Genomic DNA, 13335 nt, shown 5'->3' on the forward strand with positions numbered 1-13335 from the left:
CTTAAAAATAACAATTTTTTAAAGCATGAAGAGAATATATTTACATGTCCAGGGATAAGACTGGCCTCATTCAAGCTTTATATAAGGGCTCAAATGGTAGCAACAGGACTCAGTTAATCTTTTGCCGTATCTTTCAGCTCCACTACCTCTGGGTTAGCTAGGTTGTCTGGCAGGCTTCCCCTTCTTGGAGGCAAGATGATCACTGGCCCACTGGCAGTCCTAGCCCTCTATTCAAGTGCAGATATTCAAGCAAAATTCTCCCTGGACATTACTGGCTATGATTCAATTATGTGCCCATTAAAGAACCAATCACAGTGATCAGAGGTCATGTGACATGCTGATTTTCCTAAACCTGGGTTATATGCTCCATTCTGATTTGATTTGGATCCCATATTGTCTATAAATGCAAGAAGGTTAAATCTGCAAACAGCTTTTCCTAGATGATGAGTGCATAAATACTTATAAAAGTACCTATGTATGAATATATATAAATTACAATAAAACATAATGCAAGCTAAAGAAAAAGATCTTGAAGGTATCCCTAATATCATTTTATTTGTGTGTGTGTGTGTCTGTGTCTGTGTATGTGAGAGAGAGAGACAGAGAGAGAGTGAGAGAGATAGAGAAGAACAAATAAGGGGGAAAAGATAAATAGTTGAGAGCACTGATGTTTTAATAGTGAAATTAAACTGCTTCAGGAAGATAGTTTTATACCTGCTGTTATGGAAATAGAGGTCTATCTATTCAGGGTTATTTCTGTGTGATAATATTCTGAAATGCTGTTCCGGAGCCTCTTTTTCAGAATCAGTTAGCTAGTAATTATTAAATCCTATTTGTATTTGTATAGAAATTTTACTTAAATAGACATTCTAACAATTTCAATTTAAATAATTAAGTCTGATATTATTTGATGTGGATGGTAGATTGGAGGTAGGGACAATGGATGTTTCAAAAACATGCATACATACGTGTGTATGTGTGAGTGTGTGTGTGTGCGTTTCTGGCCAAGTGTAAGACAACTGCGTAATACCATACATAACACTCACAGAACCATCTTGTGAGAAGAACTGGTAGTCTGAGGAAAGTCTCTTATTCAGTGTCAAGCTTTTGAGGAAATATCATCAGTACCCCAAGTATACACATTTGGGATAATTCTTGCTACAAATCCTGGCATAATAGAAAATGGGGAAATATTCAATCACTTTTTATTAAGTTCATTTTCTTTCTGGATCTCTCTCTCTCTCTCTCTCTATGGCTTTCATATTTCCCTATCCTCCATTGCACTTTGCTGCTGCGTCTTCTTCATCTCCTCACTGTGCAGTTTGGTCCTTCTTCCTTCTGACTCTGGATTTTCCATGTCTTCAATTACTCCATCTCTTAGAAATGCGTGCCACAATTCACTTTGACAACTGAAAGGGGGGCATTCAAGCTGCTTGAAGCCAACCTCTTCATTTTACATCTGATGAGCTGACCTACCAAAGGCCATGTGACCATTTAGTGTGCAACCTAGAACAAAAGTCCAGGGCTTTTTCCTCCAGGTCCTTCTCACCCAAATGCTCTCGCATAGTCACTTACCTTATGTGACCCACCAGCCACATACATAATATACTTTCTGAGCTTCAACTTCTCTGCTTTTTCCATAGCAGTGGGCTTCCTGTTTTGGCCAGCTCTACTCAGGTTTACCCCATTCTTATCTCTCAGTTTGGACTCAATTAGTAATAATAAAAATATAACATATTTTGAGTGCTCACAATATGTCACCGATGAAACATTTTATATCCTTGACCTCATTTAATTTTCACCATAGCTATGAAGCATAGATGTTATTTTTTCCTTATTTTATAAATGAGGTTTAGAGAAATTAAATAATCTGTCTGAAGTCACATTCTTAGTAATTAATGGAATTAAAATCTGCACCCAGTCCATCTGTGTCCAAAGTTGGAGCTCTTATCTACAATGCTACATTGCCTCCCATATCGATGGCTCCTCATTTTGAATCATAGCACAGCGGGGCTGATAGCGTGTCCAGTCTCAGAGCTAAGAAGACCTGAACAGCAAATGTGTGTTTACCTTGAAATGTAATGAACTGGCAATTCTCTGATTCATTTCCAGTTTTGCAATTCTAGCCCCAGTTTGTCTACTCATCTCTGAATGTTAGTTTTAGCCTCAGCATGGAAACTGGAGAATAAAGGGAAGGAAGCATAAGGAAGACTGGGAAAGAGAAAGGGGACTAGGGAGTTGGGGATGTGTGTGTGTGAAATTGCAGATGGGAATTAGAAGAAGGTTGTAGAAAAAAAGAAAATCCTAACCTGACTTTTCTAGCATTTCTGACCCAACTTAATTATCGTTTTACCATATAACATTTTTGCTTGTGTTTTCAGTTTTCTTACCACTCTAAGATCTTGATAACATAATAAAACAAAATTCACTTGTCCAACGTGAAACATGGCTTTTGTGAAAAAAACAAAAACAAAATCGGAGTCATCATAAACTCTCACCAAATCCCTGCAACAGATATTGCAGGCAACTGGCAGTCAAGACAGAAAGACCCTGAAGTGCAACTAAGTTCAGGTCAATGGGAAGTATTTGTAGCTTGAACTTACGATTTACAATAAAAAGGAAATATGCTGGCTGTGAGCAGCAGAAGCATGTAATAACCCAGTCCCAATACATTTCAAAGTTGTTTTTATTGAACTCCAGCCATCTATATAAATTTTCTCTCTAGGGCATTCTCAGTGATTTTATAATATATATTTTTTAAAAATTGACTGTTTTTAATAGTTTAGATTTAATTTTTTTCCAGTCTATTAGGTATCATTAAGTTGGTATTTTTAAGCTGTAATAGACAGTACCTTCAGTAGGCAAATTAAAAATAGAAGATATAATAAGTGAAAACAGTATGACTAAAAGTAGGAATGAAATAGTTGTATATTAGAGTGGAGGAGTTAAAAGACAAAAGATATCAGAGAATTCAATAGAGTTACAATTCATGAAGACTACACAACGGAATAAAGAAAGATGATAGAGTTTCAGCAAAACTTTCTAAATCAAATTATGGTTACCCTATACAAGGCAGTTCTTTCTGTTGAACTTGAAAAATGTTAGCTTAGGAAGAACAACATCTGAGCAATGAAATGAAGGACCTGCATTCCATCATCCATGTTGCTCTTGAGCAGAGACTATTTGCTCAGGATGCACTAAACTAAGGGAGCAATTTTGTGCAGTTGAGTAGAGCAGAGTGCTCTACCTCCAAGATCATTGCCGACCCCCTGTACAATCTTTGTGAATAAGTAGTTAGCATTATGGTGACTGAAAGTCTTTCTAATTTCTGCAGCTTTTTAGTTGTGTGACCTTGGCCGAATTGTTCAACAACTTGATCCTCAGTTTCCTCATTTAAAATAAGGGTAATATTAATATTCACCTCCAGATCAATACCTAGAGAGGGACAATCTAATACTTAGCCCAGGGAACAAAAATTTAAGTACAGGCATACCTCGTTTTATTGTGCTTTGCTTTATTATGCATCGCAGATATTGCATTTTTTACAAATTGAAGGTTTGTGGCAATCCTGTGTCTAGCAAGTCTGTCAGCACGATTTTTCCAACAGCGTGTGCTCACTTCGTGTCTCTGTGTCACATTTTGGTAATTCTCACAACATTTAAAACTTTCTCATTATTATTGTATCTGTTATGATAACTTGTGATCAATGATGTTTGATGTTACTATTGTAATTGTTTTGGGGTGCCATGAGCTGTGCCCATGTAAGACGGGAAACTTAATTGATAAATGTTGTGTGTGTTCTGATTGCTCTACCAACCAGCAGTTCTCCCATCTCTCTCCCTCTTCTCGAGCCTCCCTATTCCCTGAGACATGACAATATTGAAATCAGGCCAATTAATAACCCTACAATGGCCTCTAAGTGTTCAAGTGGAGGGAAGAGTCACACACCTCTCACTTTCAATCAAAAGCTAGGAATTATTAAGCTTAGTGAAGAAGGCATGTCAAAAGCCACGATAGGCCAAAAGCTAGGCCTCTTGCTCTAAACAGTTGGCCAAGTTGTGAATGCAAAGGAAAAGTTCTTGAAGAAAATTAGAAGTGCTACTCCAGTGAACACACAAAGGACAAGAAAGTGAAACAGACTTATTGATGATATGGAGAAAGTTTTAGTGGTCTGGATAGAAGATCAAACCAGCCACAACATTCCCTTAAGCTAAAGCCCAATCCAGAGCGAAACCCTAACTCTCTTCAATTCTATGAAGGCTGAGAGAGGTGAGGAAGCAACTGAAGAAAAGTTTGAAGCTAGCAGAGGTTAGTTCATGAGACTTAAGGAAAGAAGCCGTCTCCATAACACCAAAGGGCAAGGTGAAGCAGCAAGTGCTGATGTAGAAGCTGCAGCAAGTTATCCAGAAGATCTAGCTAAGATAATTGATGAAGGTGACTACATTAAACAGCAGATTTTCAATGTAGATGAAACAGCCTTATATTGGAAGACGATGACATCTAGGACTTTCATAGCTAGAGAGGAGAAGTCAGTGCCTGGCTTCAAAGCTTCAAACAACAGGCTGACTCTCTTGTTAGGGGCTAATGCAGCTGGAGACTTTAAGTTGAAGCCAATGCTTATTTATCATTCTGAAAATCTTAGGGCCCTTAAGAATTATGCTAAATCTACTCTGTGTTCTATAAATGGAATAACAAAGCCTGGATGAAAGCACATCTGTTTACAATATGGTTTACTGAATATTTTAAACCCACTGTTGAGACCTACTACTCAGAAATACAAAATTCCTTTCAAAATATTCCTGCTTGTTGATAATGCACCTGTTCACCCAAGAGCTCTGATCCAGATGAACAAGGAGATTAATGTTGTGTTCATGCCTGCTAACACAACACCCATTCTGCAGCCCGTGGATCAAAGAGTAATTTTGACTTTCAAGCCTTATTACTTAAGAAATGCATTTTGTAAGGTAATAGGTGTCATAGATAGTGATTTCTCTGATGGATCTGGGCAAAGTAAATTGAAAACCTTCTGGAAAGGATTCACCATTTTAGAAGCCATTAAGAACATTTGTGATTCATAGGAGGAGGTCAACGTATCAACATTAACAAGAATTTGGAAAAAGTTGATTCCAACTCTCTTGGATAACTTTGAGGGGTTCAAAATTTCAGTGGAGGAAGTAACTGCAGATATGGTGGAAATAGCAAGAGGACTAGAATTAGAAGTGGAGCCTGAAGATGTGACTGAATTGCTGCAATCTCATGATAAAACTTGAATGGATGAGGAGTTGCTCCTTATGGGTGAGCAAAGAAAGTGGTTTCTTGAGATGGAAACTACTCCTGGTGAAGATGCTCAACATTGTTGAAATGACAACAAAGGATTTAGAATATTACATAAACTTAGTTGATAAAATAGTGGCAGGATTTGAGAAGACTGACTCCAATTTTAAAAGAAGTTCTACTGTGGGTAAAACGCTATCAAACAGCATCTCATGCTACAGAGAAATCTTTTGTGAAAGGAAGAGTCAATCAGTGCAACAAAGTTCATTGTTGTCTTATTTTAAGAAATTTCCACAGCCACCCCAACCTTCAGCAACCACCACCCTGATCAGTCAACACCCATCAACATTGAAGCAATACCCTCCACTAGCAAAAAGATTGATTCATTGAAGGCTCAGATGATGGTTAGCATTTTTTTGCAATAAAGTATTTTTTAATTAAGGTATATATACATTTTTAGACATAATGCACACTTATTAGACTACAGTATAGTGTAAATATAACTTTTACATGCACTGGAAAACCAAAAAATTCACGTGACTTGCTTTATTTCAATATTCGCTTTATTGCAGCGGTCTGGAACCAAACCCACAAAAATCTCTGAGGTATGCCTGTAATGATATACAAAGATTATCAATTTAAAAGTAGATTTATAGGTTCACAGCACATGCATTCTTTCTGCAGCATGGAAGGACAACTGAGCCTAACATCCAGTTAGGAAGAATAATTTCTAAGAATAAAGTGTGAGTTCTTGAGTGGCGCAAACGCTTAGCACACACTTAGCTGCTAACTGAAAGGTTGAAATTTTAAATCCACTCAGAGGTGCCTCAAAAGAGAGGTCTAGCAATCTACTTCTGAAAAATCAGCCATTGAACACCCTATGGATGGAAAAATTCAAGAACGGTTTATGGTGATAGTTGAACAACTGATGAACTTAATTAATGTCCCTGAACTACCGCAAATAATGCAGGCCTTCTATATTTGTTTGCCAACTGCTCCCTCACCCAGGAGGTATTTTTGTAAATGTGCTATGCTAATTTTTTTACAGCACCATGTATACCTTGCAGGGAGAGGGAGTGCACTGGGCAAACAAACGTAGAAGATGTGCATTATTTGTATAAAAAGACATTATACATGTGAAGATTGCAGACATGGAAAATATTCTGTTACTTATATATTTACCACAATAAATTTTTTTAATAAAAACAAAAAACATGAAGCCCAATTCCACTCTGACACACATGGGGTTGCAACTGGTTTTGGGGAGGGCGCATAGTATTATTAATGTGTCTGTGAGCTGTATCATCAGTTACAAAATTGACTTCAGGGCACATTTGTTGTGCTGTTTATTCAGAAAACCTAAATGCTTCATTTCAGCTTTGCCTACTTTATGAAGGTTAAATAAAACAGGGATTCTTTTTTTCAGAGCAAGAAAATCTAATTCTGAAAGTTTAAGTAACATTTAAAAAAATGCTGACTTCAATCAACTAAACTGCTTTAAAGTTCCACTAATGGTTCATGACCCAGCATTGAAAAGCCCCGATAATGATAATAATATCCAGTTACTCAAGGAAAACCCAGTGTCCATACACACAGCAAGTATTGGAATTACTTCCCTGGTAATAAAAACCCTTTGATAATTTCTGGGCAGAACACAGTGATCCAGGAGCATAGGATTTAGCCCATGTGGCTATTCTGCACGTGCTTCCTGCTCATAAAAGGACACTGTCCTATTAAGTACACTGGCTTCAGGGACCTCCTCTAGGACTGACCTCTGGGGAATGGCTAGCTATTTCACAGAGGAATAAGCAGAAGGATGGAAGTTGTCTGGGCCACTGCTTGCTTCCTCCTTTACCTAGAATTCTTGCTAGGAAGAATGTGGTGGGTGAGGGAGTGGGATGTGTGTGTAGAGATAGAGAATGGCTGGCACGATGGGAAGGTAAATTAAGAGAGCTCCAAGGCCCGGTTACTTCAATTATTTGTAGTTAAAGCATCATTATGAGCAATTAATGAGCAGCCATATGGCACATCTCTAGAAGTCTTACCAATAATTAGATATCTGCTCACCTCTATCTGCTCACGTCATATACAGTTTGATGTAAGCAATATAATCCCATTTGAGTGGCATTAAAAAGTGAAACAACAACAACAAAAAAAGCAAAAGCTTCCCCACCACACACACACGTATACAATTCCCTTTAACAGTGTCACTTCAACAGTGGCTTATTTCATTTATTTGATAGAATTATGAAATTGACAGTTCGAGATAAAATTAATATTTTTACTAGGGTTTCTTGATGCAAGGTGCAGAAACTAAATGCCTAATTTAAGCAACAGAAATGTCATTAAAAGGGCATAAAAGTAGTTGACAATTTAAGAAGAGGCTGAAAATAATAGACGTCAGAAAGGGCAGGGTCCAGGACAATTCTGAGGTGCATCTCTGGATGAAAAATCACCAACTCTTTGTGTGTATGTGTGTTTGTGTGGAGGGTAAGCGTACATTGATTCATAGTACCACCAAGACTCCATTTACTGGGAGAGGCATAGTTTCTCGGAGAAAAAACGAATTGCTCCTAAAAAGATGTTGGTTAAGTAAAAAGAATGAGTGTCCAAAAGAAAAAAAAAATGAATGAATGAATGGCACTAGGTATGTCCAAGTCACTAGATAACTTCATGTCCTACCTCAGTGAGATCTAGATCATCCAACACACCTGAGAAATTCGCTCATCAGTTTCTAACAAAAGAAAAAATATTATGTATGAATAAAACACATATGTATTTAAATAATTTATCTAAAAATACGTAATGTGTGTGTATGTGTACGCACCTGCAATGGATAATAAGGACATGGTGGATGTGCATCTGGATTGAATAACTGTGGTAAAAATAATTCAATTCAACTTATATTTAATTGAATGTCTACTTTATGCCAGGTATTGTTCTATGGGATGGATACATCCCTCATGGAACCTACATTCAGTATGTTTATAATCTATCATAAAGTTTCATGTCAACAATGTTGTCAATGATCATAGGGTGGTAAACTTTTTGATAACATTCTTTTTTGATAAAATGTTATTTATATTAAATTTAAGGTTATCTTCCTTTTGGTTAATAAAACAAATATTTGATACAGAGGTGTATACCTTTTTTTTTTCTCACTTTTAGGAGGAGAGATGGGCTACCAAACCATCCTAATTATGAAAAAATACACAATAAATGTATAACTGTACTTCCATTATGCTACATGTTACATGAAGGTAACTAAGTAAACCGTGGTCCTTACCACCAATAAATTTATGATAGAAAGCTGAGACGTTACATAACGAGCTCAGTTTGTTTACGACTGCTCTCTATGCTTAAGATACCATTTTTTGGAAACACTATTGAATGAACTAAATGAACCCCCATAGTAAGTACTTATTAAATTATACAAAAAGTGGTGCATTTTTTGGACTCTGGTCATTGTTAAATGCTAATTTTTGTGTCTGCCATAATTAATTATAATAAAAATTTTAAATATATTTATAATAATTGTCATGAATTGATATTTAATATAAATGATATTGCTTGGCCTTCTCATCTTATTGACTGAAGTCACAAGTTTTTTTCTATTAATTAAAGTAGTATTAATTAATTCTTTTCCTAGTGACAGTGATTAGCGACAGGTCCAGGTGACTTTTGTCCCCTTAGGATGTCTGTTATCCTCAAAGTTTGAAAACTCTGGTAACCTGAACACAGTAACTTCCGTAAGTGCTCTGGGAAACCAAACCAACAAAACTCATTGCTATTGAGTTGATTATGACTCATAGTGAATCTCCCTCCTCTCCTTAGGCTGGGTTCTCTAGAGAAGCAAAACCAGTAAAGTGTTTAAATATATACACAGAGATTTATATCAAGGAGATGTCTCATTCAATCGTAGAGGCTGGAATGTCCCAAGTCCATGGGTCAGGATAGAGGCTTCTCCTGATTCACATAGCCACAGGGGCTGGCTAACTCAGGATGGGCAGATCAGAGAGCAGGGCCCTTGCAGGTGGCATACCACTGTTGCTTCGAATACCATGGTGCACCACTCCTGCTGTTGAGCTGGGGGAAGAGCTCTTTTAATGAACCTGCTATGGCCAGAATCCATGCTATTTTTAGCTAGTCCAGAATCACTGTTTAATATAACCTTGGGATTTACTTGCCTTCAGAAATATAGCAGGATTTCTTTTAGTCAAAGGCAAATGGGGATGAATGTCATAATTAAACACTGAAGCCTATCACAGTGGGCTTTTCAATGAACAACCTCATTTTTGGTCTTAATTACATAGAATGGTGAGGGAATACCTCTTCCAAAAAAGGAAACATACTTCCCAGCCACCTTTATTTTTTAAATCTATTATTTTTGCTGTCTAATGAGGATCTTTGGGCAAGGAGAGTACAGGTTGTGAATCATTCTGAAGCCTGGGCAGCCATGTGGCCACCTGTGACTGTGCTCATCCTGTTTACCTGGGAAGTCAACCCATGAGTTCAGAACAGACATTTGTCTCTACAAAAGGGGAAGGAGAAGGATTATGAATTGTGTTATAATTTTTTCTGCTACTTCAAAACTTCAAAATTTCATACTGTAAATTTCCTTCCAGAGAGTGATGTTCCTTCTTGCATGTTTGCAAGAGCAGGATCAGGCCCCCAAATAAGACACTCCCTCCCACTCTCATGTAAAATGATACTTTGGCATTAACTGTCTGCCAGTAATGGAAGTTATTTTGGAATCAGGTATAGAAAGGATGGTGCTTCTGGAATAGCGTAAGGGCCTCAGTATATGAGTCAGGGGTTTTAGAAAGAAAACCTCTAACCCATGAGCTGCCATTTTCTAAGTCCCTTCCTCACTTTTGGGTTTTTTTGGGGCTCTTGTTCTTAAATCCTGGGGAACACTTTGCTTGACATTTTGCAGCTGGGCTGTGGGAACACATTTGTGCGGAGTTCTTTGAGTTAAGAATTTTGATCCATAATTTGCTTCCTTGAACTAGGAAACTATAAAGGACAGGACAGTATAACAGCAAACCCATAAAATTAGTAATCACAATGCCCAAGGCTGACCGTGGGCTTCCCCGCTTACTTGCAGGGTAATAATCTTGGAAATTATATTTAAATTCTGCGAGAGTGCGTTAGTTACCTAGTACTGCCATAACACAAATACCACAAGTGGGTGGCTTTAAGGAACAGAAATTTATTTTCTCACAGTTCAAAAACCAGAGAAACTAAACCTATTGCCTTCGGGTCGATTCTGACTCATAATGACCCTATAGGACAGAGTAGAACTGCCCCATAGGGTTTCCAAGGAATGGCCGGTGGATTCAAACTGCTGACCTTTTGGTGAGCAGCTGAGCTCTTAATCACTGCGCCCCCGGGGCTCCTCTCACAGTTCAGGAGGTCTAAAAGTCCAAATTCAAGGTGTGTCTCTAGGGGGAGGACCTTTTTTGGGGGTAGTCCCAGGAGGTCTTAGGAATTCCTGGGTATTCTTGGCATTCATTGGTGTCTGTTTTCCCCGTTTCTATTCTACTCATTTTATAACTCAGAAGTCATTAGGTTTATGACATATCCTACTCTGGCATGGCCTCATTAACATAACAAAAGAAAACCCCTATTTCTAAACAAGGTCCTGTTTACAAGTACAGGGGTTGGGGTTTCATCACACATTTTGGGAGGACACAATTCAGTCCATAACAGACAGTCAATTTTCATTTGAGGCTTTTGATAGACTATTTTTTAGAGCAGTTTAAATTCGTAGAAAATTGTGCAGAAAGTATAGAGGTTTTCATTCACTACTCTCTCCTCTGCATACAGTTGCTCCTATTAACCTCTGGCTATTTATGGTACATTTGTTACAATTGATGGACCAGTACTGATACTTTACTTTTAACTGAAGTCCATAGTTTATATTAGGGTTCACTCTGTGTTACACAGTTCCATGGATTTTAACAAACCCATAATGTCATGCATCCACCATTACATTATTATACGGAATAGTTTTACAGATCTAAAACTCCACTAAGTTCAACCTATTCATCCTTCCCCTCTTCCTCTGAACCCCTGGCACCTACTGACCATTTTACTATCTCTAAAATGCCCTATAGTTGGAATTATACACTATGTGGCTTTTTCAAACTGGCTTCTTTCACTCAGCAAAATGCATTTACGGTTCTTCCATGTCTTTTCCTAGCTTGATAGCTCATTTCTTTTTATCACTGAATAAGACTCCCTGATATGGATGTACAATTCGATGTTCTTAAAAAGATAATAGTAAAAAAATTTCAGCACTTAGAGTTTTTGGAGGCAATAGTGCATTGTGATTCAGAACATGGTGCTTATGTTAGAATTGCATTCTCCACAAATTGTGAGCTGTGTGACTAGTTACTTGACCTTCCTAAACCTCAGTTTCTTCTCAGGTAAAATGATATTTGTCTTTAGAAAACTTTGAAGTAGTAAGTGAGATAATCTATATAAAATTTTAGCATGGTGTTTCAGAATAGCCATTGATGTTATTATTACTATATTATTTATATATATGAAAATCAAGTAAAATAATAGACAGTATCCTGTAAACTTTAAAGTTTTATATGTAGTATAATTATTGCATAGCATTTTGAAGCCATGGTATCTTCACTCGCCTCATATGCCTGAGAAAGCTGGATAATGAATAAGGAAGACAAAAAAAGAATTGATGCCTTTGAATTATGGTGTTAGCAAAGAATATTGAATATACCATAGACTGCCAGAAGAAGGAGCAAATGTGTCTTGGAAGAAATACAGCCAGAATGTTCCTTAGGAGTGAGGTTGGCAAGACTCTGTCTCATGTACTTTAGACACGTGATTAGGAGGGACCAGTCCCTGGAGAAGGTCATCATGCTTGGGAAACAGAGGGTCAGCAAAAAAGAGAAAGACCCTCAATGAAACGAAATGAATTGACACAGTGGCTGCAAAAATGGGCTCGAACACAGCAACAATTATGAGTATGGCACAGGACAGGGCAGTATCTTGTTCTGTTGTACACTGGGTTGCTCTGAGTCAGAACCAACTGGATGACACCTAAGAACAATAACAACAACTACATATTTTTTTCTTTTTCTTTTTTTTATTGTACTTCAGGTGAAGGCTTACAGAACAAATAGTTTCTCATGAAACAGTAGCACACATACTCTTGTACAACATTGGTTAACAACCCCACAACTTGTCAACCCTCTCCATTCTCTACCTTTTTTTTTTTGGTGAAAATATACATAGCCAAAGATACACCGTTTCAAAAATTTCTACATGCACAGTTCAGTGACATCGACTACGCTCTTCCAATTGTGCGGCTATTCTCACTTTAGATGAAGGCTTACAGAACAAAAAAGTTTCTCATTTAACAGTTAGTACACTTGTTGCCCTATGACAATGGTTAACCTCACAAAACATCAACACTATCCTTACTCAACCTTGGGTTCCCTATCACCAGCTTTCCTGGCCCCTTCTGCCTTCTGGCCCTTGTCCCTGGACTGCTGTGCCTCATTAGTTCCCTTTAGTTTTCTGGGACTGTCCACTTCCCGGCCGAATGGTGAACCTTGGAAATGACTTAAACACTGAGCTAAAAGGGTGTCTGGGGGCCATACTCTCGGGGTTTCACCAGTCTCCTTTAGGCCAGTAAATCTGGTGTTTTTTTTGTGAGTTAAATTTTGTTCTGCATCCTTCTCCAGCTCTGTCCAGAACCCTCTGTTGTGATCCTGGTCAGAGCTATTAGTGGTGGTAGCTGGGCACCATCTAGCTGTACTGGACTCAGTCTGGTGGAGGCCTTGGTAGCCGTGGTCCATTAGTTCTTCAGACTAATCTTTTCCTTGTATCCTGTTTTCTTCATTCTCCCTTGCTCCGGAAGGGATGAGACCAGTAGAATATCTTAGATGACTGCTCACAAGCTTTTAAGACCCCAGATGCTACTCACCAATGTAGAATGTACAACATTGTCTTTATAAACTGTGTTATGCCAATTGAGCTAGATGTTCCCTGAGACCATGGTCCCCACAGCCCTCCGCCCAGCAATTC

The sequence above is a fragment of the Trichechus manatus genome, unplaced genomic scaffold, assembly GCF_000243295.1.
Source record: "Trichechus manatus latirostris isolate Lorelei unplaced genomic scaffold, TriManLat1.0 scaffold00141, whole genome shotgun sequence".
Taxonomy (NCBI): Eukaryota; Metazoa; Chordata; class Mammalia; order Sirenia; family Trichechidae; genus Trichechus; species Trichechus manatus.